Here is a 24997-nt window from a genome sequence, read left to right on the forward strand (position 1 = left end):
TCTCCCTGAAGACTTCAAGCACCAAACAGACTCTGACAACAGCTTGATATCTCATCATCTCTAAGAAATAAATGATAACTTTGATTGGTGAACTTGTATCTCCTGACTGAAAGAGCTTTTTTTATGATTATTATTATTTTATTTAAGCAAATTATAACAGCACAGCACAATGAACTGTAAATTGTGGAAGACCTCCTGCAGCCCACCTGGTGTGGCCTTGTGGCGCTTCAAGGGGCCTCAGCCCTCACTTTGCGAACCATTGTTTTGATATATGACAGACAGTAGGCGCGTGGTTAACCCCGAGGTTCAAAGGCTTAAACAGCTGTTTGGAGCGGCACCAACCTGTGAAATGAAAAGAACAGATGAAGATACACATTGTAGAGTCAAATTCATCGACTTTTAACGAAACTGTCTACATGATCCATACGTCCATATCATCTTTTCCTGCGTGGAAGTATTGACCACACAGGAAAAGTACCGTACAATTTGATGCAGTGAGCCCTGATCTTGCTTGCATATCCACAGTCAGCTGTTCCTGTCTGTGTTCTCACATTAAGCCTGATGACTGCGAAGGAGCTCTGGAACAAACTGATTTTCATTTTGACGTATATGTAAACAAATCAAATGGTTACCTGAGGAGCACATCAGGCGACAGTTTGTTTCACAGACCGAGAGTTGAAGGTTTGTCCATTGTTACAAAAAAACATGGACCAAAATACACAGAAACATAATGAGGCCTTGTATAGGCTCGTAAAATGCAGTATGGCAGCACATCCCACATGCTTTTAAAACAAAAGCCTGGTCCATTTTCTGAGGAGAGACTACCCAATTTTTTTTTTTGCAAGATGCTTCTATTTTGTAGTGGTATTTAGGAAAGTTATTTGGTAAAAGAATTACCTTGGATTAACTGAGCCTATTTAAGAATCCATTGGAATGGGAGTTGTCTGTAATCACGGTGACAGCAGGTGGTTAGTGAATGACATCAGATACAGGATTTTCCAGACATTTTTGTAACACCCCTAGACTGTACAATACATGGATGTAGTTTCCATGATGTCACCTATTTATTTCCAATGCAGAGTTCTGAGGCACGTTTAAAGCCAGTGTCATATTAAAACGTGTGACTGGTCCTAGCTTTGTTCAGGTTGGATCAGTGTTGTGCCAGCTTACACAAAAAGTGAAAAGTTCAGTTCACACTTTTTAAACTGAACTAGTTCACGTTCATTTTTTCGCTACAAGTTCTCTTTTTCAGTTGAGCCAGCTGTGCTTTTATCCATATCCCCGAGCTAATTACCTAAATATATAAATCCCTGTATGCCGTTATAGCACCACAGACAGAAAAAACGTTGCCATATTGTGTGAACTGTCTGCAGGAGACATGCTGAACGCACGGAGTGTTGTGGTAGTAGATCTGAGTTCTGTTGCCCTGGTGCTCTGCACCTCCCATCACCTATTGGCAACTCCCCTCATCTCTCTGCACCTTTGGCCGTGTCTCATCCTTTGTCCTTTCTGTTTGTGTCCTTAGAGAAAGGAAGTGTTGTGTCATGTACAATTAAGAAGTTTTTCACCCCCAAAATTGACTTTTCTTCATCCATGGCGTCGGATTCCCGCTGGATCTAACCTGCTGATGACTTCTGGCCATGCATTAATGACAATGTTTCGATAAACAAGAATAAAATTTACAATCAGGAGCCAGGACAGGGAGCTTTATTTTGAAATGACCAGATACTCGTTTCTGCAGCACACCCCAGCAAAGAGTAGACTCACAGCGAAATAGCACAGCCATTGGTGATCATGGCACCGGTGAACAGCAGCACGTAGGGGTCAGATTGTGAGCGACCGCTTACTGCCTCAGGAGTGAACTTCGCTCACAGGTCAGTTCACCATTCATGAAAATATGAGCGCGCCCAATGAACAGGTTGGATAAGCTACAGAGATGAAGCTTCACCCTTTTTGCAGGCAGTTATGGGGGTTTCAATCAGCCAGTCCATTCAGCTGCGCCCTCACATTGGAAAAACTAGCAAGTATAATAGCTTCAACAATAACTGGTTATGAAAAACATTCATACAGATTATGCCCATAGAGAAATGACGTATCAGGCTGTCAACATGTTTATTTTCGTTTTAAAGAGCTACTCTTCTGGATGAGTGTGTCATCATTTCTGGTGCTTCTGCAGCTAGCCTTGAGTGAATGCTTAATGAACTTCAGAGCATTTCCTGTTTCAATAAAAACATAAAAACTGTCTCTCTTCTCAAGGTAGACAGTTTAACCAAGCAAATATCATAAGGTTGGAGAGACAGAATCCAGTACAATCTCTTCTCCCTCCTCTTTTCATTCTGTCATTGAGAATCTCTGTCTAGCGCCTCTCTGTTAAATGCTTGGTATCCCAACAGAGGGGTGCCAACAAAGTAATACCTTTTGAGATAAGAAATGCAAATAATCGTGTTCAGTGCTGTACCAAACAGAACCAGACCTTAGCTTAACTTTGCTCCTTACAGAAGCCGTTGCTCAGCTCCTATTTTGGGTCCCTATCCAGAAGACTTACTGATAGCTAGGTTTCACTTTTGACTGTGTCACAAGAAACACATACTTTGGCAACTTAACTGTACCTTTTTGATAATTAAAATCAGTTTAAATTGAATAACTTTTCTAAAAAGTCTCAGTGCCCAGTCTTTTACTGTCCTTAGTACTCCTACTGTTGGTGAGTACCTCGTACAACCCCACTAAACTATCCCTCCTGGAGAATCAAAGCCTTTCTGCATGTATGCAAACACACTTGTGTGACAGAATATACCCTGAAGCTATATTTGCATACTTGATTCTATTCTTACAGTATGGAAATCATATCTGCGCCTTGTTTATGGGAACAGCCAGTGGAAATTTTCATGCAGCTGTTGCCAGAGCAGCAGTCGTCCCTGCCTGCCTTTGGTGTCTTTTCAGGCCAACTGTGGCCACACACAGTGGGGATGAGAGGTGGCACCACCAGCTCACCGCTCTGTCCTATAATCTGCCTGGTAACAGGGATCAGTCACAGTCTATAGGGGTAAAGGTAGAGGATAAACTCTGCTCATTGTGTGCCTGCCGTCTCTATCACATTTTTGTCATGCATGCACAGAAGAATTTCTCAACTATGTGTGTGTGCATAGTTCTTCAAGGGTGTATACACACATACACACACACTGTATAGGATGGTGAGGGTTGTTTCTACACAGGTGGGAAGGCAGACAAGGGCAGTGTACGCATGGAGGTAAAAAAGTGACTGCAGAAGAGGATGCTGCTGCACAAAGACTGATTCACAGCGCTGAGGGGAACATGTGTGCAGCACATGGTAGAGTCTGAACACAGGGAGAGCCACGGGCTGGAGAGGCCCACAGAGACCTGGCTGCAAACAACACACACAGAGACATGCACACACTCACACACATGCACAAATACCCATGTTTTGTACATTCTCTGCTTTTACAGGGAGTACAAGCTTCACACTATAGTGTTAAGTTTCCAGGTGGACTCTGTGCATGTGTATGTGTGCGTGTGTGTGCATGTATTCTTGTATGCATGTGTGTGATTGGAGGAAGGAGATGAGGGATATCCGGTGGAGCACCAGCGTGTGAAAGTGTCTCAGAACACCCAGAGAGCTCAGAGAGTTGATTACAGCTAATTGCCGAGATGAAGCACAACAGCTGGAGCCGCCTCGCTGCCATTCAAAGACAGACACACAGACAGACACGGACTGATCCCGTCTTCTTGCCAATGACCCCCTGGTTTTTACTGAGACCGAAATGAACTCCGTCTTCGCACCTCACCCCTCATTCCTCTGGCTCCCCTCCTCTTGGCAGACACAGATCTGTAGCTCAGAGAGCTCTGTGAGATGACTGAGGGCTTGTTGGAGTCGATATAAGCTGGCCTGCTCTCAGATTGCTGAGGCTGCTTTTTTCAGCCGTGGGGTTTCCCCCCTCACTGTGGTATTGATGGAATCTGAAAGATGCTTGCAGCCAGATGTCTCAAAGACAGAGCGAAAGACAGAGAGGAAGAGAGGGAAGCGGCCTGCAGTTCTGCACATGTTTGAACTCTGCAGGCTCAAACAACCTTTAAATCCAGTATCTGTAATAATCGAAAATTACCTGGGACTTTCTCAAGCCTCTAGACTCAAAAGATATTAAGGAAGTGTAAAGCTAAGGAACTGATGCATTAACAAAAACAGTAGAGAGGATCTGTTTGTAGTGGCAGCCGAGTGCTGTCAGCTATTAGGTGGAGATGCTAGGACAGCTCCTTGGGCAGCGAGGACTTCATGCTAGTTATCACGTCTCAGAAGTTGAAGCAAGTCTGCTGGTTGCAAGACAATTTTGAGCCAGATTTAGGGCACGATAAGCCTCCATCTGTGATCAGGGTGTGTGACCTAATTCTAGGCTCGTCCTAACCAATTATTTGTCCAAGCAATTTTCAAGTTCATGGTGTCAGAACTGCTATTTTAGCGCTTTGGAGACTTCCTTATTTGGAATGGTAAATGTTTCACCAATGAGAGGAGCAGATAGGGAAGTGTCATCAACCAGATGTTACAATTCATGAGCATGGCAGCAAACATAAACAAAATTGTGCCCAGAGCCAAGTGGAAAACTGAAAAAGAAGATGAGCCTGTGACATTATTTACCAAGAAACTTTTACTCGGGTTTGTTGCTGCATGACAGAACACACATCAGGACGGCTGGCAGACTACGCTGATTGCGCTCTGTGTGTGCTCGACTTCTCAAGTCACGTTTGATCACACAGGATTCTGTGAGATCTCACGTCTATGGAAATGTTGCCCAAAACCCAAACTGCAACCTGTGGTCTAAATATGTGAAGCCTATGAGATGGTGGTAAAAAATTACAGTTCTTTGAGGATCCACTTGGCTGGCTGCAGAAACCGTGGAAACTGAAAACACACCAAGATTAAAATAAAATAATATTAAATCAAGTTGAATTAAAAATAAAAGAAAAGAAAATAAAAAAATAGCACTGAAGCAGTCCTTTGCAAAGAAAAATGTCCATTTAATGTCTTCCAAATGTGCAGCCGGCTGGTTGTCAGTCTAACAGCAATCATACCATCTTCTCTTGTTTGACCTATCACAAACGTTAAAATAACTCTGACTTCTTTCAAATCAGAAAGGATGGAAGCAATTATTGATACTAAAAAGTCAAGTAGACTGAAAAAGATGAAACGATGAAGCCTGTTTACAGAACACTCACTGGGCTGTGAAGATGCAAATCCCAAAGTCAAACAAATCAAAGGCGTGCATCACATTCTCCTCTGCAGCTATCTTTCCTTTCACCCAGTCATGGGCACATTCTCTCTTCCCACATCTCCCTGCCTCATCTACCTTTCCCCCTGCCTCTCTGACCTTCCTTCCTCTCAGTCCTCTGTTCTTTCTCTCACAGAGCAGACAGGAAGTGTGGCCTCTGCTGGGTTCGAGCCCCTCAGTGTGGTGTTTATTGTCCTAACCTCAGAGAATTAGCACAGAAGACAAAGTCAAGGGCATCGCAGCCCTCTGAGGCTGCAGGAGAGGAGGAAGAAGAAGCAAAACAGGACCAGACGGGGTTGTATATTTGTTTAGTGTTGGGTGCAGGGCTGCTAACAGGCTGTGATGTCCAGGTGGGTGAGGAGTGGCCTGGTCGGGGTCAAGTGATTGGTGCAGAGCTAAACCCGTTCCTCCAATTGTGCCCTGTGCACCTTATTGTAATTATCTTGTTATCTGGGGACGGTTTGTGTATCCTGAACCTTCATGACTCATTTAAAAGGATTCTCAGCTCCACTTCTTACAGCTCAGCCCTGAATTCTTTAAACCACATTTCCACATGTGTAAAGCAGCCCGCAGACGCAGACAATGAACAATCCTTCATAGGGTACCTTTCTCTCCTGGATACTTTAGGCCAATAAAAGGGGAAGTTAACAGCAGTGAGAGTGTGTGTTCACCCTTTGTTAAATGCCATGCAGGGCTGTTAAAGCTGCTCTCCTCTGCAGCAGCAGGGAGCAGGGCGCTGCAGGAATGTGCTCTATGCGTATAAAGAGGATGTAAGGAATACTTTTAACCGCCATGGGGAAAGCATTGAGGAGCTTTTAGCTCCCACCAGCATGAGGTGTAGCGTGAACATACCCGCAGTATAACTGCTTTCAGTCTCCAAAGCTTGATCCTAAAAGGGAAAGTTTCACATAGATGGCTCCCACAACGCTTTGTTCAAAGCAGCCGTCATCTCTGGCTAGGATTTCTACCTCACTGTCTTCAAAGGAGTGTCCTGTGCCCTTTAGGTCCATTATATGGATTGTATGTTTGTGAATGGAAAATCTTGCTTCCTCAACGAGGGTCACCATAAATGTCTCCAGGAGCTAGCAAGTCCAGCTGAAATTACAAGAACAACTTTGACTTCCTGACTTCTTATATATAATAGATTGTCTATTTCAGTTAGTTTATAGAAAATGCATTAGAATTAATCATAGAGTATCCTCCTTTGCATAGAGTATATATACAACACAAATAAAACACAACAGTATGTGTTACTAGTATGTTGCAAACTCATTAAGAGCAAAGAGAAAATCAAATCAGTGCACTGAAACAAAAAGGCTTTGCAAAAAAACATAATCAAACAGATCACTAACAAACAGTATCCTGCCAAACACCTGTATGAGGCGTCTGAAGCTTTTTGCATACTGTTGCACATCACTCTACTGCAAGCGAAGTGGCGACTGGTAAACAGGGTGTTGCATTTTGAAGACCAGTGTTTTTGATTTGAGCTGACATGAAACACACCAGCCCAACAAATCAACTCCAATAAAAGAAAAACACATGAAAAGGACATCTCAGATAAGCGTCCAAAAGCTTTTGGGAGGTAGCCCAAATTCAAAACAAATCACAACAAACAGAGCTCTTCACACAAAACACAACAAATGAAACAACAAACACAGCGTTCCCTTAACACTGAATTAGTCAAACATTACAGTAATTCAGTATAATAGACTTGGACGCAAACTGTGTTTAGGGATTTCAAAAGTCAGTGATTGAGAAAAACATGTGAGGGAAATCGTGGATCTGTGCTGAGAGTTCAGCAGTCTGAGGAGACATTTTTGAGTTTTAGAACAAAATGGAGAAAAACTGCAACATGTGTAAGTTTAACTCCTCACTCATCAACTGCTGAGGTTTATTATTTAACTGTTAGGCCATTAAGTAATGATACAGTCTGCATGGATTTTTCATTTTATATTGGTTTACAAGGTCAGAAAATAGCTCCCAGTCTCATCTTCATATTTAGGAACAGAAAGTGTTAGATTAATACTGGTATTGGACTGGACTAGTACCAGTATCTGCAGATACCACAGTCCAGCTTTCGGTATCAGGACTTGAAAGTTTGATTGGTGTACCCCTATCTGACAGAATCATGCACTTTCTAATGTTATAAAGTGTTGGGCAAAATACTTTAAAGGTCCCATATTATGCTCCTTTTCTGCAGTTTAATATGGATCATTGATGTCTTCATGAAATGGTAGTAACATGCTTTGGTCCAAAAAGCCAATAAATCAAGCACAGCAGCATTGTTTCCAGGCTCTCATATCCCCTCTGTTTAGAACGCTCCGATTTAGTGGGCGTGACCTTCATATGTAAATGAGCCACAGCTGATACTGCCCCACTCTTCCGTGTCACTGAGAGTGGCGCCACGAGCTCCGAGTTCACAATGTTTAGAAAACAGCAAAGCTCTTTAATTGTGACATTACAGGCTAAAACAACAGGCTAACCGCAGCTAAAGTTAGCATCCTGAAGCTAACACAGAGACAGGGGGGACACTGAGGAAAAGCTCTTACATCTGCTCCACAGCACACAGTATTTAAAATACTCACATTTCCAGGGTCCGAGGTTTGTTGGTGGATGGTTGGTAATGCGCCTGGATTCAGGACCAGTCTATTCGTTGGCCCTCTGTTGTACTGTCCAAAGCTGGAAAAGCAGTCGGCCGTGAAGTGACTAGCACACACATGCACAGTTTTACTGAATGTAGCTGGCACATTTCCTTGATAAATGAACTCTAGCCACTTAGGCCCTTCTCACACGAGGATGGCTCCGTAATGTCTTGGCGTCGGCATCAAAACATGTATCACTGTTTACACATCCTATTGTACATAGGCGTGTGCATTTACATGACAATGCAAAATCCTGTAGGGGTTGCCCGTCTGGTTCCGCTCAAAGGTGGATTCCACGTCAACAAGTGCTCATGCACGCGTAACATGCTGCATCTCTTCATGAGCACTTGTTGCTGTTGTTGGTGTTCTGTGAGCAAATGTTGGTATAAAAGTCGTAGCAATATTTGTAGCTGCTGGAACAAGATCAGAATCAGCCCGGCTGCCGCAATTGTTGTTGTTGTTGGTGTGTGTGACAGCGTGGGTTTGGGGGCGGGGAGGAGGAGGGGTGCTATGAGGTCACCGTCTTTTCTGGACTTATCTGTTTATACCAACTATGGCATGAAGACGAATACGCAGATATCCACTTGCAGACCCGTTTTCAAAAAAGATGTGGAGTCATAGACAAATACACCTCTGCATGTGTCATTATCACCAGATCGATAGTTTATTTTACTGGAGTCTTACAAATTTGCACACCTGTAAAGCCCACCTTAGTCTTGTCTTCTTCTGAGATGGGAAGCTTGAGCATGGGACTATGTCACTGTTTACAGCCAAAAACAGAGCAGTGATGGCTCTTCAACTTTGGCATCCCTGCTGCGGGGGAGTATCTGCCCCAGTGGACCAATCAGGTCAGACTTGCTCCTGATTGGTCAAAAAAGGGAATCGCTGACATCAGCAAATCCCTAAAATCCAAACAACTCGTTTTAGGTCAGGATTTTGCATTCACAAGCACTACTAAGTACAGGTTTTGTCATCAATATCACATATTGTGAGCTGGAAGGAAAGCCAAAGAACCACAAATTTCACTAAAAGACTCAATAAAGTGATTTTTGCATCATATGGGACCTTTAAGTATCTGTTATTGTCACATATTTTGTGTAAAACAGTATTGCATGAACTAGACATCGGCCTTTCAACAGCTGAACAGACATGGCAATCCTGCCATTAGCGCTTGTATCGTAAATCCACCTCCAGGGAATTTAATGTTTTGTTGAGCCAATAACCTGGCTCTTCCTTACAGCTAATCAATTTTTGTCAATGTTTGTACAAACGGTTCCTGGAGACTGGATATGCATACGGGCCCAGGTCTTTGCTGTGCTGAGTGAGCCAGATCAGATAACAGCTGTTTGATATCAGTGTGTAGTAATGCCCACATTTCACTGACAACGTCATTGTAACGTTATAAAAAATGATTAAATAGGTTACCTGTTACTGGAAAAAATACTAGTAATAATAGTAATAATAATAATAGCAATAGTAATAATAGTAATATTAGTAATGCCGTTTTTTTTAACACTGGTATTCGCAACACTGATGTTATATGAATTGTGGTCTCGACAGATACGCTAAGGTCCTTTACCATCGTACAGGCTCATATGTTGAATAGTTTGGAGTAAATCAGCGGTATCTCTCTTTGGTGACTCAGACTTATTTCAGACTAAAGGTTTAAATGACTTAACATTGTAAGAGTCTTCACCACACAGATTTCCTCTCAGTTAAACGATCTTAAAAGAGATTGGAGACTCTGGGAAGAGAGACTGTCGATTCTCACAGAACAAAGAGGTTAAGAAACAGAGAAACCTTTATAATGCTTTGTAAACTGAGTCAAATGTCAATGGCTTATGGAGTTAAAGCTTATTCCCATGGTCTGTGGTATTTTGAAATGCCAAATGCACAAAGCCAAAGGTGGTCAATAAGAAAAAGTCCCCACATTCAGCTTGAGCCAAGAAATTATCTGTCTCATTAGGAGAATAAAGCAGTTTCAGAGGTTTTTGTTGCAGAACGAGTGCAGTAAAGAAAAGTCATCGGCTGAGCTCCCCTGGTGCTCTCTTTCTCCCCGTTCAAATGAAAGCCATTTTTCTTCCTGAAAAAATGCAGGAGGGGAGAAAACGACACGGTGCAGAAGCTGAGCGCCAGCCGTACCAGGATTAGTTACGCTGTGAGCAGCCAGAAAGAGAGTTGGACATCATTAAGGCAATCTGACCTGCTGAAATTAAGTGGATTACAAATAAAAGAAATGGGGTAATGACTCAGAAGTTGCAGTAACAGATTTGTCACCAACGTCCAGAAAGCAGCGGAGAAGTGAACACAAAGATTTATGAGGTGCATTAAAGAAACAGCGGTTTGGAGGTCAGCCGCTTACGAGAAACAAGTTTGTGTTTGTTTGCCTTTGTTAATCACTGAAGGGAACATCTATGCACATAAATCCTTCAGCAGCGATCGGGCTGACGTCCAACTCAGATGTTTCACAGAGTTTCACGCTTGTGCCTCTGAATTTGCCAAAGAGAGGGAGGGGGGAAAAATCACAGGAGGCCACACAAGTCCAGTTATATCAAACTTTAAGAAAGTGAGCGGACGCACAGTGTGACATGAGGAGAGACTTGTTTAAAGAGGATTAAAGCTGCACTGCACGCATGACAAATCCTGTAGATGTAAAACGCTGGAGGAGCGTAAGAGGGCCTGGCACTCTGAGGGAGGGAGATCTCGGTCTTTTTCACCCACAGAGCTCTGTGACAGTAATCAGGAAAATCTCCCTGAAGTGGAGAACTTGAGATTAAAACCGCAAAATGTCTGCAAGACGCAGAGTTCAGGGGAAAGAGGGGCTAAGGTACGATACGGCCTGGGCTTAATCTTAAGTGCTGAAGTGGTTATGAGGAAGTGCCCCAGATAGAAGCACTGATTATTGTAAATGAATCCGCCTGCCTACCAAAACATGGACTGTGCCTGGGAAAAACATAGAGCGCTGTGGTGGCCAAAAGGAAGATTTCGAACCTGTGTGTGTGAGAGTGTTGGTGTGTGTCCACAGCTTTAACCCCAGCTGTCCTGCCACTCTCAAATCTCTGTGAGTTTTTGGCCGTTGGGTTGAACTGGCAGAGGAATGCTTTCAAGTTGTTCCTCATCGGGGGAATGGAAGTATTAAAGCAATTCAAAACATGACCCTTATTTATTAAAAGTCATCTGTTTCCTATAAGTGAACGCTAATTAATGGCCGAGGCCGCGGGGGGAAATGAGAGGCTGCACAGATGAGAAGCAGAGAGAGAAAATGGGGATTAGAGAGAAAGAGAAACGTTTGTGTGGGTTCGGGAATTAGAGGGCACAAAGATGCTACACATTACTCACTGTCACATGTCTCAAATGGGATTACTGTTGGAGTTAGACAAGCAGGCTACGCTCAAAAATCATTTGCACTTTCACCATGTTTTGATTACGACCAACTTGCTGTGTTTGTTTGGGGGCAGGAAACGCCGGGTAAACAAAGCAGAGGGTGGGTTTCCTCTGTGTTTACTTTAACAGCATACGTCTGTATGTCTGAGTACCACTTATGACAGCAATTTTCTCAACCTCTGCAAGATGCATGGAAATTATTAAAGGAGGAATGTGCACTGAGGAGCTCACAGTTACTCTGGCAATCAGCAGGAGAGAGGAGGTTAAAGCTGGCCTGGATGGATTTTTCCTTTACGTTCCCCTGCACCTGGACTCATCCTGACAGAGAGGGAACATGACTGGTCAACTTACATTAACTGAAAGGCTGCGGATCCTCCACACAGGGTCGCCTTGTGTTTGCCTAAAAACAACTTGGTTGCGATTTATCAACTAAGTCTTAAAGTTAGGGTCTGCAGGAATTTTCGTTGCTTGTTAGTAAACACAAATTCAAACTGGGCCCCCCCTCCTTCACTCAGTGCCAGCTGCAGCGCACACCCACTTCCTTTGTCTGAAGCTACATGAACACGCTCACTAGCCCAGCAACCACCTGTAGCATCGTGTTTCTATGTGGGGGAGACTAGAGAGCCCACTAGCACAAGCTAATCACAGGTATCTGGCACAGCCTTGGTTAGCAAAAAGTTAGCTTGCATCGCTCTTCGTCCCGTGCTGCTTTCCAAGTGGCTGAAATTGTTAATTCAGTATTCAGTAAAAAGCTTTATCTGTTAGTTTAAGTATCACTTTGGTTGTGTTTTCTTCCTCAGTGCTATGTCGACTTTTATATCCACTCAGGATAGCTTCTTCCACTTGCTATCATCAACATGCAAAGTCACTTGTGCACTGGGTGCTCCCTGATTGGCTGGTGTGACCATGCATACTCTCTGCCCAGAAATGTCCCAAAACAACCAAAACATCAACATACAGGCAGAGGAGGGTATTTGAGGCAGACTCAGACACTGACACATATGTATAGCGTCCCGTTGGTAGCAACTGAGCAGAATTTTCCTGTAAAGATTTACATCTTATTTTTCTAAAAACATCCTGCAGACCCTATTTTTAAACATAGGCTGTAATTGACTTGACTTGGCTTTTGGGGCAGGTTTCAGGTGGACACTTAAAAAACTACAGTTTTTGCACTAAAACATTTGTAGTTGTTGTTTATTTTGATATTAGACACTGGTTTTCTTTTTGATTGATAGAAGTATCAACACCCAGGGGGAAACATGGTAACTTACTAACTTTCCTCTCCACATTTAACTTCAGTCACATTAGAAAACAAGCAACACCTGCAGATTCTCTGTTCAGACAACCCTCAGCGAGTGCTCCTATCTATGGTGAGAGGAAGAGTCCAGATTAAATCTTCCGTCTGGACAAACACATCATCAGACCGGAGAGCATCAGGTAGCAAAGACAAAGCCTTTCTTCCTGATCCACAGACCCTCTGACACTCACTCCCCCCATGTGCTGCAGACCTGCTGGACTCCATGTTTGCACAGCTGCTGCTTTCTCAATATTTCTCTGTACTGCACCACCGTTTCTTTCTCTCCCACTGTAAGAGGAAACATCACAGAAGCCCCAAGGTACCTCAGCTTCTACTCAGTGGTGGGAGACCAGTAATGGAGCCCCTGGATGACCACGATCTGACCCACACACCGGACGTCCGCTCTCACGGTCACACTGGACGATCTGGTGTTGACAGAGAAATATGAGGATGTCTTCATTAGAAAGTGGAAGCTTTTTCTTTCTTTTTTACAATATAATAAAGTGCTCAGGTTCCCAGGAAGCACAACGTCTTGGTTAGCTACAGGACTGTCATCAGTGCTTGACTTCTTACCACCAGCTTTGACAAAATATCTTTACATCAGTCTGGGTAAAACTCTACTGACAGACCGCTGAGTGCTGAGTGCTGCTTGCTGCGGAGTTGTACAGAGGAGATTTTTTGTAGCCTCCTGAGTAAAGAAATAAAACCAACCATCTTGATTCAAACCTCTCTGCTGTAGTCTGAGTGTGCTCTGTGGAAACTATGAGTAAGAACTTTTAAATAAGACAATAGAAAGTTTATTTGTACTGTATGTTCAACCGACTTCACTGAGTCATGAGCCTCTTTCTCACAATTTTTTAAATATTTTCTGCTGCATTCTCTCAACTCGGCCTGACTTCTCGCAGAAAGTATTCAAGAGAGCTCACAGGACATATTTTTAGGTTGTTTTGATGAGATTTTTATGCGTGTGTGAGCACAGCTTTAATCCTCTTCCTCTAGTTGTTTGCGAACATACTTCTTTTTCTGCCAGAAATATCAAACACACTAATTCCTGCATGAAAGAAGATCTATCTGTTTCTCTAAACATAGAGTTCGTAGATTTTTAAAAATACAGCATTGCATCTTCATTTAGCAGACCCTTTTGTCAAAAGAAACATCTGAGAGTAAAGACGACACAGGCGCAGATCTAGACAGGAAAGGAGGAAACAACTTGGCGCAACAAACTGCTTCAAGTTCAATCAGGCTCAGGTGCTGACACGCAGAGCCGGAGGCCAAACTGTAATTATTTTTTAGTTTTTAATTCTCGCCATCATTGCCAACAGCAACAACATCAATCATCTAAATTTCCAAGTAACTGTAAAATTACCATCATCATCTTCATCATCATCATCATCATTAGAGCCTTTGACATAGGCATCATCACAAGCTTCAACATCATTTAGTGCACGACATTCCCAAATGAGACTCAAATGTAGAATTAATTCATTCACACTCTGGGGACTGCAGATCAGAGGAGTCTACTTTAAGGTGTTCATGAGGGAGCTGGTCTCTTTTTTTAAAGGTTATGAGGAACTGTGCAGATTGAATGGAGTTTCATGGTTCATTCCATCCCTGGTATGGTGACCATATTCTGAAAACCTAAAAGAGGACACACTACCTGGCCTCTTGGTAATCCTGCAAAAATATCCAAAGATACTTATGTGTATGTATGTGGTGGTGTTTTTACTTATTTTTTGCTCCTGTGTGTGTCCTGAGATCCTTTGTGTAAACATGGTTGCATTGTTAACACACAATGTTTCACCTGTTCACAGCCTGTAGCATGTCAATGCTATTTGGTGCTGGGGCTGTTGAGGAGAAAGATGTGAGGATGACGTGCTGGTGCTGCGGTGTGAGCTAAGAAGAGATGATATCGACCTTCCATCCATCTTTATGAAGAATTTAAGATCTATGGAACTCCAATAAGATGGAAGGGTTCGCCATGCACCATGCTATTCACAGACATGGCTAACGGAGCCAACACTAGACACAAATGCCACACAGGAAGGATTTCACCTGCTGCAAGCAAATAGGTTAGAGCAGAGCAAGACTGAACAGACTGGTGAAGAAGTCAAGCTCTGCCCTCAGCCCTGTGGAGGTGGAGGCTGACTGGGGAATGATGGCCCAGCTGTCGTCCCTGATGGGCACTTTTGTTGTTGTTGTTGTTGGTGGTGGTGGTGGTGTTGTTGTTTCCTAGTTGACTCTTATTGTATTATTCTATTTATATAGTCTTGGAATTTTGCACTATATTCTTTATTGTCTTAATGCTGTGACTCTGAATTTCCCTTTGGAGATAAATGAAGTACATTCTATTCTATTCTATTCTATTCTATTCTATTCTATTCTATTCTATTCTATATGGCCACACTAACCACTGGGGAGCTACACTGAAAAAGAATCCATGCACTTAACATCACAGAATAGAATAGAATAGAATAGAATAGAATAGAATAGAATAGAATAGAATAGATACAGCAACAAGAAGCTTTACAGCACATCTTAATCCTTTTTACTTGGAATGAAGTGAACTTCTTGATGCTGATCCCAATGTGAAAAAATAGACTGTAATTTTTCAAATTCAAACAAAGATTTGTTTTTGCACTGATGGGATGTTGACCAGAGCAGGAATCAAGATGTGACTGAAAGCAAATAAAACACTACCAAGCTTAGAAAAAAATGCCCAGTTAAAAAGATTTTTATTTAACAGAAAAAAGTCTGAGTGTTGGATTTCTCTCTGTAGGAGGGTGGGCGGCAGAGATAAGAAATGTTTAGATTAAATATGCCAAGTCTGCTTTGTGGGAGGTGGAGTGTGTGGGTGTGTGCATGTGTGTGTGCATGCGTGTGTGTGCATGTTAGAAAGGGGCAGGTCCTCCCAGGTTCAAGGTGAAGGTGAGATTAGGTTTCCCTTTCGGCTGACACTGTTGATAAGGACTCTGGGAAATGTAAACACTTTTTTACTCCCTCCCTCACCTTTGTCTCCCTCACACTAACACTCCCGTAAAGGCAGATAACTAAAAATAAACTTTGTTTCACATTTCAAGAAGCTGTGGAAATTTGTAAAGAGTCATTCATCTTCGCCATGAGCTCCAGGTAAACTTATTTTTCACACAGGCCAACTGTTTGGTTGTAGGATTAAAAACAGAAATGTTATATTCCCAGCACGCTGCCTCCTCCCATAACAATATTGTGTATTTTTGGATGGTGCCACTGCTCCTATAGTTGGTGCAGCCCCATGATATTTTTAGATGGACCCCCTTTTTGTATTTTCTTTGTGTTGTACATTTAGTAGGCAGGCTACATTCCCATTTTGCCCTAGGCCGTCACTTATAGCCTGCTGAAGTTTAGTTTGGCTGTGGGCACAGACCCTCATGTTGCTGAAGAAGGCGGTGGCACTGACAGGGAAGGGTGTGGTAATAAATGTCCCAAATTCACGCCAGGCTGAGAGTTAAGTTTAGCCCATTTAAAGTGGCAACAAGCAGGGAGGCCCAGCAACAAACATATGGAGGAGGAGTGAGGGGAGGAGTGTGATAGGACGGGCCTGAGATGCCTCTGTGTGAGAGACAGAGACGTAGCCTTGTCATATAATCTGTCATCAACACGGCAACTCTGCTGTATCACGCTATCATGTCTCCGTCTATTTTTCTTTGCTGTTTATAAACGCTGCATGTGACTAATACATCTACCGCTGCTCACTGTCTAGACACATTAGAGCAGAATGTTCTATGTCTGCAAGTTGACACCGAAGCTGTGATTGATTTCTGTTGGGTGCAGAAACAATTCAAATACTATACGCACCAGTGCAACGGAGCGTGCAGCAAGTGAGTGATGGTGTAGATGCTGCACGCATACATCAGCACGTACAGTACATATATCAATTCCAACATGCATGTCATTCCAGGACATAGGAGTGTGAGTGTGCTGCAGTGTGCCACAGCCGTAGTCTGTTTATCACTCTGCCTACCTCTTTACTACTTATGAAGTATTAAAATCTTCAGTTTCACTGATTCCTGTAAATTTGATGTTCTCCAAAGAATAAACTGAACAATCAGACGTCAAATTTCCCTAAAGCATGAATTAAAAGTTGATGATTTCATCATGATATTTTGGCAGCTGCTTCATCACAGAGCATGAAAGTGAGCAAAGAAAGAGATATCCCCTTCTGGATGAACTCCAAGGTCACCCATGAACACACGTTTGTGCACATGCAGCCACCCTGCTGGGTGTTTCAGTAGCAGAGACACTAAATGCATCAATAAAGGGATGGAGATTATGGATTTTTTTTTTAATTGAAACTTATTCCAGCCTCAAACACCTCGATCACTTTGCCCCATTTATATCCTGCAGGTTTAAACACTGTATGAAGATTTTTTTTTTAACTTTTAAGTTATTCTTGTATCTATTTGGAAAGGACAAGACATCAGATGAATATAAAATATAGAGTTGGATCCTTGCTAAGGCTTGAGTTTGAGCTCCATCCTTGCCCTTATGGTATTTACAGAAGCTGATTAATGTCTCCCTGGGTTTTAAAGTCACAACATTTGAACTGGAAAATTCTGGAAATTCAAACCAGGATTTCCTTCAGTGACTGCTGTGATCACCCCAACATAACAATACAGCTCTAGTTGCATTATCAGACAATATCTAAACATTTTCAGCTTTGATTTGAGAAAAAAAATCTTAAACCTGTCGATTGCGCTGTAAGTTTCAACTTGCTGTAACTGCAGTTGTGATGAAAACTCTTTAAGATTTTTACAAGCTAACATGCTAAATAAGATGGAGATAAGCGATTATCATTTTGTTGAAAGGACCTTTGTGAGATGCTTTTATGTTAAGTCTTTCCAATGACTTAAGCCATTTAAAAGAAACACTGACAAATAATGAATAAATTGAACAGAAAGTACTTAAAATTTAAAGGTAGTAAACTGGTTTCACAGCAGCAGAGATTTTTAGATGTATTATTAGAAAGAAAAGTCATTTTGCAGAGGACAGTTACATAAGTTTTCCTTCCACAGACAAATTGCTCCTCAGCCAGTTTCCCAGGATGACAATGGAGGATGTGGGTGAGGATTTCATTCCAATCGTTCCTTCCTGGAGTGGGAGTGGATTCACCTTAAATGTTTGAATCGACCTGTTGGGACTCAGATCTGTTACCTCTCATGATCTGTTATGAAACACAGCAGATGTGTCAGCTGAAGCAGTAAAGTGAAAAATAAATTATGACTTGACCTATGTCCCACTGAGAAACGCAAGTCAGTTATCCATTAAAATAACTTTATCTGAAAAGGTAGGACTGTGTGTTAGCTTACCATAAAGAGGAACGGTTGAACATTCAAGAGTAAGTCACTAACATGAGCCTGAGCCTGTGTGGTCAGGGCGTTTCTTCAGAAGAAATATCTAATGACAAGTTACACCAAACTGAAGGAAACTAAATCTCAGGACTTCTTGGCAGTAACTATCAAAATCCCTGAAACAAAGCGTTTCTTCAGTGTTTAGGTCTGTGGGCTTTTAGCAGCGGTTAGGACTCAGGCTCTCTGGAGAAACACATTCATGCCCAGCATGCATTGCAGTGGCAAGAGTGTTTATGAAGCCAGCCTTCCTCTCTCATTTACAGTCAGTTCAATCAAAAGGGTTTATTGGCAAGAAAGTTGAAGGAGTGACTTTGCCAAAGCATCAAAAAGCGATTTGTCTAAATGTTTTGGCAGAGCAAAATAACAGAGTAATTAACATTAACACAACATTTAGATTAAGATTTATTGCTGTTTCAATGTTGTGCTTTCAGTTTATTCAACACATTTATTTGTGCTTTGTGCTCATTATTCTACTCTGAAGTACAGCACTGTGTTATGGCCTTTTCTCTTCCCCTATATTTGAATGTAGAAATCCTCAAAAGACCCAAACAACACAAACATATGCAGGAAGGTAAGTTTTGTACCTGAGCTAGCTGAGATGACTCGTAGCACACAACTAGCAGCAGTTACTAGTCATACCACTCTAGGTATTTAAGTGGTTCAAAAGAGGAGCAAAGTAAGCAGCAATGACTAAATCAATACAGGCGATAGACACATTAGTTCATGATTCTAAGGTCAGACATTTTAACATGAATTCTCATTGTGATTGACCAAAACCTGCATGTAGCATCAATGTAACCTTGGTGATGTGGTCCACTGACTTCTGAAGCTTTGTGAAATTAATGGTTGGAGCCATGTAGGAGATGCTGACTCAACCTAAGTGAATGGGTCTGAGCCAGTTAGCAAACAAACTGACCTTCAACCAAACAGAGCACTTTACATAAAGACCAGTGGAGCTAGTTTGTAAATATAATTCATCAAATCCTGTCAGTGCTACAGAAAACACATTTTTATTACCAGTGAATGCTCAAAGTAATATAGCTTTTTCTTTTTTCAACAAAAACAAAGTATTTAAGTACGATGAAGCAGTCTCCTAAATTACATGCATGCAAAAAGGCTGAAGCTGGGTTCTTTGTGTTACCTTGTGTCTGATTAAAGGACTAATATTGGTCGAGTACATCTGAGAGCACTAGGAGTTAGACAGCAGGTCCAGACCCACATGTTAGTGAATATGGATTTGAACTGGCAGATAGGTCTGCTGGTTCAAGCTCATATTCAGTTGGACTTTCTATTCTGGGAATAATTGGGGATATTTTGGCTGCGTGCAGTCACACTGACCACCTACACCGTGCCATAATCAAGCATGATTGCCCCCACAGTGCTGTCCCACCACTGGCCATTACAGCCCATGATCACACTACACCAATAGGGACCAGACTTAAGGCACATACATGGCCCGCCTTCGTCAATATGAAGGGTCTGTTTACACAAAGCGCGGTCTCATCAGTCAGCACAATGAAGAACACACAGAACTTTGATACATCTTTCGTGACTTTTTGGCTTGTGTTACCTTGTTTTGGTCTGACACAGCTCTCTAACACCCCCCTTATTATTTACAATGATTGCTAAGGGGAACAGTTGCAGCGATCACACATCATGGGTTATACGTCATGCCCTTGTTACATACACATTTGTGCTCGTGCATGAAGTGGACCAAAGCACACCTCTCTGAAGCATGCCAAAGCAGAAAAGTACCATGCCTGGACACGGTACACTTGCAATCACACACTGGCCAAATGAACTTTAGGACTTTAGATTTGAAGTGTGCTTGGTTACAAATGGCTAGTGTGACCATGCCCTTAGAAAAGGTCTCAAGTGGACGACTGAAGTTTTGGTGTCTAAACTGTTGAAATGTTACTGTATTTCAATGAACGTTTCATCCTGCAACACAACTTGCTTTCCTTTTCCAGCCTCACCTGTGCAAAAGTGACAACACAACCAATTTTTCTGTTATTATCTGATATTTTGTGTGTCTTCCTATTTGGATACCCATTTTTCCCTTTCCTCTTGCGCTCTCCCTGTCGTTGCACCCCCCCCTCCATAACATCTCCCAGGCTGCCTTGACAGTGGCAGTCCATGGCCTCTGCTTCTCACCTTTTAGGTCGAGTTTGAAACCCAACACTGGCACCAGGAGTCACCTTCCAGGCATGGCTCAGATGCCCACCACTGTCCCTGTGCCCCATAGTCACAAGACTGAGGTGGGACAGGAGGTCAGGGTGTAGGGCAGAGCTGCTGTGGTGCTGGACCCCCCTCTTGTGATGCTTACATAACTGCAGGACTTGTTGGAGGACAGTGGATGTGACAAACGTCTCAAATCCCACGATCAAAGCAGCTCTCCATCTGTTTGATCAGTGCTGGGGCTGGACTGTTAGGTGGGCTCTAGCGTGACCCCCCATAAACCTGTGTGACCTCCCCCAGGCATGCTGCTCCCACTCAGAGGATTGAGTTTCAGTGGAGCCTGGCTGCGTAATCCTGTTACACACACAGGGACAAATAAGAGAAGGCATGAGTGAGAGACAAGGAATGATTGCAATGAAACAGTGAGGCTGTCTGCAGGAGCAGGAGAGTTACAAAAATACTTAAATAGAGGGATGAGGTGGCAGTGGAGACAGAGGAGAAGCAGACTGGTTGGTGCTTTCTGTGGCTGGCGGTGCCTCAGATGAGAAGATTGATGGTCATTCAGGGTGTGTGACGGGAAAGTGATGTTTGTGGGTGGGCAGAGTTTGCTGACGTTACAGGAGGACATGGGCGGTGCAGAACCTGAGCCCTTCTCTGATCACCTAAACTGCCTCCAAAAGGAGACCCTGTAACAGTCATACGAGCTTTACAATCATGTGATCAACCATGACAGTCTATTAATTCATGTTTTAATCCATCGATACCTTTTGTTTAACAACTGACCGAGTTTTAGACATCACTTCTACCTTTAAATGGATCAAAACAGTGGTCTCCACTGACACGAGCTAGCTAACATGAGCTAGCTTACACAAGAATCAAGTCCTGTAAGGTGAGAAGCATGAGCCACTGTTTGGTAAGTTTAGAGATTATTGTGTGGATGGGATCAAATTTTATATCCTATCCTGGTTACTTTTTTCAACACGCAACTTTTACTTTTAATCAAGCTGGAGTTTAGTGAAACCGTGGCTGATAATTTGACCTAAACTTCTTTCCAGGCCAGCCACTTAAAACCTAATGTCCACAAATTTCATTTAAGAAAATTCTGTACAGCGTTCACGTCATACAAGGTTAACTCATTGATCCCAGTCAAGCACAGTAAATCATGACCAGCAAACTGTTTGTCAGTAGTTTTGGCGCTGTGGGCCGGTGATAAGTCAGGAGACATAAATTGCTCTGAATTCCTCTGGTAGATGATTGAATTGACTTCAGACTTGACTTGAACACGATGGACCAACATTAACAGATAACATGGAGGCTTCATGATTTTCCAAGATTCAAGGCCTCAGATGCAATACTTTATATCCATGTTGACTGGTATTTGTCTCAGTGGGTGCACTGACACTTACTCACACACTATACAATAAAGATAACTCAACATATAAAATAGAAGAAAATACAGCAGTGATGTAAAAATAGTCCAATAATGAAATAAAATCATCAGACAATAAGATATGATGAATAAAACCAGAAGAAATTAATACAGAGGCACCTGTGGGGAGGTTGACAGGAGTAAAATTGCCCATAAATGTAAATAAACATGCACTGTGCAGTCCCAAACTCTAAATAAAAACCTGTTTATGACAACTAAAACCAAAACCTGTTTATGACAACTAAAACCTATATCTGAAGGTTAAAATCTGTATAATACGAACAGTGTTTTGATGCTCTTTGCTACTAACCGATAAGACAGCAGTGTATCATTGTTATAAACTCCACACAGTTTTAACTGCTTCAAAAAGAAAATCTCTCTCTGTCCTTACTGGAAAAGGTATTATACTTCAGATTTTGAGATACAGTAGTGGAGATCATTGTTCCCCAGATTAAAGCAGAAAATGATGAAAACATTTTTTTCACTTTGTGTAACAAGTCTTGGATATATTGCATTCTTTCACTTTTTAAATACCTTTAGGAAAACATCCAAGATTTACTTAATATTGCAATTGGTTTAGTTGCAAGTGTACTCATCAAACTTTGTTTAGATTTATTTAAAGCTCAAACTGTTTATATGATGAATAACTTGGAAACAAGGCTGAAACTGTGAAGCTCATGACAGCGTTTATTCATCTAATAAACTTTGTTTCACAACAAGTTGTCGTGTAGAAGGTGTCACTTGGAAAAAAAAACCCAAATACTTCACACTAGACTCTGCAGTTTCCTGTTCAAAGTGTTTGGACATCTATAGGATTTTTTTTTTTTTTTTAGCTTGCACAACACCTGCTCTTCAGTCAACAGCACACAGGCGAGCTACAGTCTAGTTAATGAACTTTAACCTTCCTTCCTGCATGTTACCAAAAACTGCACCTCTGTGATTCAGCGTCCAGTAAAGGTGTACACATCGTCCTAACATCAGATCGCACTCAGCCAGTCCGTCACTTACTTTCAGCCAGTGGCCTGATGTACGCTTACACATGAGATTCTTATAGGTAACTGAATGCTGCGGGCAGCCATGCAGGAGCCTCTGCACCCACAGCGAGTTATAAAAAGAGTGTGAGCAAAAGGGCACTCCCTCTCTGCTTCTCTCACTCTTATCCAACCATTATCCAGCTCTGATGACATAATTACAAATAACTGTTATGCACATTATTGGGTCTGTATGTGGCGTCTTGCCTGTCTAAAAGTCATTATAATGTCTTTTTGATGTTAGCCTTCAGCATCATGGAAACCCCCTCAAATATCACCTTGCAGAGCAGCAAGTGAGGAGCTTTGACAGCTGTGGCTGCTTTTCTTTCAGGTTGTGGATTCACTGGAAAGTAAAGGAGTTCAATTGGACTGGGTTAATCTAAGGTTTATTTTATGATGTACCTCACTGTTTCATTTGATAGATACACATGGTGCTGCTCGTAGTCACATGGATTTAAATTTGTTTTGTTTTGGGGGGGGGGGGTTATCTCTAATTCCAACCGAGAATTATAACCAATTTTTTCTCACAGTTATTAAAGTGGCTCATGAGTTAACATAAAAACTCAAATTCCACAGGCTCCTGACTGAAGCGGAATCTTGTAGCATTTGAAAATAAGTATCCCAGCTTCCTCAGCAACAATTTATTATGCTACATCACACATCAGCGTTGTAGTTTATTCACACACATCATCACAAATACATATGCATCACAAATAAACATATACATCTAGATGTGTAGTTTAAAGGATGCATGGGAGTTGAATTGTAAAATCTATATTTAAACTGATGCACCCATCAATTCATGAATATCAAAATAGTTGGTTCTTTAAATGCTGTTTAAATGTAAGATATATGTTAATTCATGCTACTGCTACTGCAATCTCACCATCAACACCAGTTGTATTTGCATCTCTCTCCATTTCTCTCAACAGATGGCAACTTTGTCGAGGTGAATGTCTGTCTAACATGAGTCTGGCTGTTTGGCTGGCTTTTTATTGTTTAGTTAGTAGGTTAGTAGGTTGGTTGGTTGGTTGGTTGGTTGGTTGGTTGGTTGGTTGGTTGGTTGGTTGGTTGGTTGGTTGGTTGGTTGGTTGGATAGATGGTTGACTGGATAATTGGTTGATTGGTTGGTTGCTTGGCTGGTTGGTTGCTTGGTTGATGGTTGCTTGGTTGATGGTTGCTTGGTTGCTTGGATAAATGATTGGTTGGTTGTTTGGTTGCTTCAGACATGGTTAACGGAGCTAACATCAGCCACCAACGCCACACTGGAAAAGCTTCACCTGCTGTGAGCAGACAGGATCTAGGAGACAGAGATGGAGCATGACTGAAGAAGCTGAGTCCTGGACCCTGTGGAGGTGGAGGCTGGCTGAACTGGAGAATGATGAACAAGATGTCATCATCTATTTTCTTATGGACCTTTTTGCACTTTCTATACACTTTCTTACTTTTGTTTTCTTGATTGCTGCTGTGACTTCAATTCCGTTGTACTTGTTACAATGAAAATAAAGTTTTATTCTATTCTTTTCTATTCTATTCTATTCCATTCTTATTCATTTTTTCATTGGTTGGTTAGTTAATTGTTTGGTTGGTGTGATTAACGGTTGATTGGTTGTCGGGTGGTTGATGGTTGAAGGACTGATTTTTTTGTGTTTAGTTTTCAGTTTCTTTTTTAAATATGATTGATCAACAGCTCTATAACAAAAACAAGGCACCCTCAGTGCTTCATTGAAAGAGCGGAGGAGAGGAGAAAATGTAACAAACATCAACACAAAGCCACTGAAATTAACATAACTGTCAGTTTCTGCTTTAAAACCACGCAAAAACACTGTTCTTCTGTGCAGTGTATTGACCTGAGGTATGTGACATTTAATCAGAAAATTGACTGGGTGCTTTGGATTAAAAGAAAAAAAAAAGGTCTGACATCAGTCCTGTTTATCTTAGTTTTGTTAGTGTTGTTGTTTTTATTTATTTATTAATCATTCATTCATTAATTAATTTATTTATTTATTGAAAAGGATGCAGCATAAATTTACAGAATTTTCTCCTTACTGCTATAAAGTTTAACCTAAACTTAGTACAAAGGATGCATGTAAAAGCATGCTTATCCTTCCAGACATAGGAAACAAATGAAAAAGAGGGGCTGCCAGTGAGACAGGGAGGCCTGTAGGTCTGTCTGCTGTCTCATGTGGATAAAGTGTTGAGGTGTTGAAACAGCCCACTGAGCCAGAATGTCAGCTCTACACAGCAGATAGGACAGAGCACCGATCTGTCCACAGCTTACAGCCGCTGCTGGGCTCCCCACCGCCTCAAAACCACTGCTGACACTTCAGGGCCAGTGGAAACCTCTCTCCCTCCCCCCCGCACACACATACA

The 24997-nt window shown here is 42.0% G+C and overlaps 1 long non-coding RNA gene across 1 annotated transcript in view; it reads right to left on the bottom strand.

Annotated features, from left to right (window-relative positions):
* Nucleotides 1–230: 230 nt before the first annotated feature.
* The window catches only part of LOC141789911 (uncharacterized), a 37010-nt gene continuing 12243 nt past the window's right edge, over nucleotides 231–24997 (bottom strand). The window contains exon 3 of the long non-coding RNA XR_012598247.1: nucleotides 231–342. This is a non-coding gene — a long non-coding RNA (uncharacterized LOC141789911). The remainder of the gene's footprint in view (nucleotides 343–24997) is intronic.

This window comes from Halichoeres trimaculatus, unplaced genomic scaffold (genome assembly GCF_033239565.1).
Source record: "Halichoeres trimaculatus isolate MK-OKI-2021-1 unplaced genomic scaffold, fHalTri1.1 fHalTri1_scaffold_5, whole genome shotgun sequence".
Lineage (NCBI taxonomy): Eukaryota > Metazoa > Chordata > Actinopteri > Labriformes > Labridae > Halichoeres > Halichoeres trimaculatus.